The following is a 3,200-nucleotide window of genomic DNA, read 5'->3' as shown; positions in this document are numbered from 1 at the left end:
AATACTACCTACTCAGTAGGCTGAGATCTGAGGATATTGGTTCGAAGCTAGTCTGGGAAGGAAAGTCTATGAGATATTTATTTCCAATCAACCAGTAAAAAGCCAGAAGGAGAGCCATTTGGATGTTACAGCATGAGCCTTGAGTAAAAAACTATCACACACACACACACACACACACACACACAGGAATATGAATGATACACTTCTCACATTCAAGAACTAGACCTTCTGATTGCTACTATTAAGTAGCAGAACATTTACCCTTAAGAAGAAGCTCCCTGATATAGACATGAATAATATAACCACATCAAAAAAAGCAAATGCAAAAGAAAGTTTTTGTACTGGTCTTCACTTGTTGGATTATCCAAGAATCACATTTTTTTGGCAGACGTTTAAAATGTATTGATTTCCTAAGGTCTGTTCAAGGATACTTAGTTAAGGTATAATATTCTAACAAAGCACCAACCCCTTGTGCTCTTAATTTATTTCGCAGACAGGGTACTGTGCTTTTGTTAATCTTGGTTTCAAGACTGCAATCTTCCTGCTCGACTTTTCAAGTAGTTGGGATTACATGTATAAACAAACACTCCCCGTCAACAGTTCAGTTACTCAGCAAATGAACAGTTCTATCAGGCGAACCGTGGGACTCTTTTTCCCAAAAAGTTCTTCCACATAATACTACCAGCAAAAGGTAGTGATAAATTAGAACAAATTTGAAAACTATAAAGCTAATCAGATCCTTCTTACCTTCCTTCCTTTCTTCCTTCCTTCCTTCCTGCAAATTGTCTTGGCTATGGTCACTTCCTCTTAAAAGCCTTCCTTTTAAAGGTGTGCTTGGGTATTTTCTATTCTATGCAATGCTGAAAGAGATAGGAATTAAAGACCAAGTCCAGAGGAATCCAAAGGATGTATACATTCTTTAAATGAACTTTGATAAAATTATCGTTTTTGCCCTTTTATATCCTGAAAAAACCTTGATTGCTAACAATGCATCCAGTATCCACAGGCAGTGCTGCTATTGATTCCCCAAATACATCTCATTATCTGATCTATTGCAGTAATAAAGTTTCACCTTTTTGTTTTCTTACCAGCAGCAAATTTCATAGATAGCCATGGCCTCCACAAGGAAGCCAGACTAGCACAGAAATACAGCAGCACATATGGTCTTGCTTCCTGTAACTTTAAACCCAATCATTTCTTTTATTTCAGCATATTTTCAATTTCTATTATATATTTGCAACTTAATCATTAGCAACTGGAAATTACTCTGGTTTTCAATCTGATGAAGGAGAAAGATGAAAAGCACCCAATAACTAAAGAGAAAATTATGAACTCATTTTCACTAGGTTAAGAAATAGGGGCACAGAATGAAAACTGTGAAGAGGAAACCAATTTTAGACAAAGTAGGCAAGGAAGGTTTTTCTAAGTAAAAGACATGTCAAATGAGAGCTAGAAATGTAGAAGGCCTACATCTAATAGGCAAAGAGAGACTGAAAAAAAAAAGAAAAGAAAAGGTAAAGCACTTGTTTCCAGCTGAGGAAAAAAAATATAGCCTGGAGATATAGAAATAGAAGCTAAAGCCTTAGAAGAACTAAAAATAAGACCTTGGATCTCAGCTTTGCCTGCCAGGCAGAAGGCAATAAACATGGCCACTAGCCTGAATATAATGCCAAACGCTAAGACCTCTTCATTTTTGAAACATAAAACATGGCCAAATAGGGCAAAAAGTTATGACATTTGTGTTGTCTGTAGAGTTGCATAGTGGCAGTGGCCTGCTCAGCTTCCTATGACACACAGAACTGCTCTCAGTGCCTATTTCTGTTACCAATACTGTACCACCATCGTAATGATTAAAAAAAAAAATCCCTTTGGGACAAGTGCCAAAATGGGCCAATGTCATTCTTTCCACTTACAGTTGGGCAGTCAGTCACTCAGGACCCACACCTGGCCTGCCTCCAGAGGAGACTTTACCATTCTCCTGGCTGCATCCCTTCATAGCCAGTGATCCTGGTCCCCAGAACCTGTGTTTTGCTCTTGCCAGGGAGATGATTGGTTCATAGTTGTTTTCTTCATCTGTTAGAGGCTTCAAGGCACAATCCAGTTTTCTATCTTCTAATGGGTAAACTTGAAAACTTATTTTATATCCTATTAATAACTTTTCTTCCCTTTTTTTTAAACAAATGTTCCAAATCTCACACTTCTAAAGCACAACTGGTTATTTCCCAGAGTAATCACAAACAATCCTGGTGACAATCAGAGTTGCGAGTGGATGTCATTACAGAGGCCCACATGCCATCCTCATGGAGCAGTTACGGGTATTTTCGCCAAATTTGGCATTTATTGAAATAAACTAAGAGACTTGAAATGTACTTATGAGGAAAGTGATAGGACAGTCACTGGAAGCACTGTAAAACTCTGACAAATGTTCAACCACCTAGGAAGTTTGTTTTAATGATCGTTACAAAGGTAAAATACAACGTACTTGGAAAGCCTTTTATCTTTATTGACTTTGTTTATATTTAATAAACACTAGAGCTTAGTAACCTCTCTCAAGGCTAGTTATTTCATCTTTCAAGGCCAGATTAGGAATATGAGAAGATAAGCAAGGGGCCTGAAACTTTTTAGTGATAAAGGTTTGAGGATTTCCAAGATATTGTCTGTTTTCCTGTGAGAATTCGCTTTTGTTATTGGAAGTTTGGGAGGGTTGAACTCACAGCCTCGAATCTCTTCCGCTTGCTTGTTCTGATGACATCTGACTTCTAGTACCACTTTCTGCTGTTTATTTCCGGTCTCAGTGAAATTTTATTTCTTGAACCCACGGGCTCTGTCTCCTGAGTAGTTAAGATGGCAGGTCTGAGCCACAGGTGTGCAGGGCTTGGTTTTGGTGGTGTACTGAGGTTTAACCTTAGAGTCTCAAGCTTGTTAGGCAGGTACTCTATCCCTTGAGCCATGCCATCAGTCCTTTCTGATTTTATTTTTCAAATAGGTGTCACCTTTATGCCAGCCTTCCTGGACTACGACTTTTCTATGTTCACTTCTGTTGTAGCTAGGATGACAGGTACATATTAGCATAATCAGCTTTTTTCCCCCTGAGATTCAGTACATTAATCTTTCTGCCCAACCTGGCCATAAACTATCATCTTTTTGACCTCTGCCAGCCAGATTATAATCATCAGGCACTACAACTTTTTTTTTTTGAG

This window comes from Megascapheus bottae, chromosome 33 (assembly GCF_031878675.1).
Source record: "Megascapheus bottae isolate mThoBot1 chromosome 33, mThoBot2.hap1, whole genome shotgun sequence".
In the NCBI taxonomy this organism is placed as follows: Eukaryota; Metazoa; Chordata; class Mammalia; order Rodentia; family Geomyidae; genus Megascapheus; species Megascapheus bottae.
The sequence above is the reverse complement of the archived record's forward strand: the minus strand, read 5'-3'. Positions refer to the sequence as shown.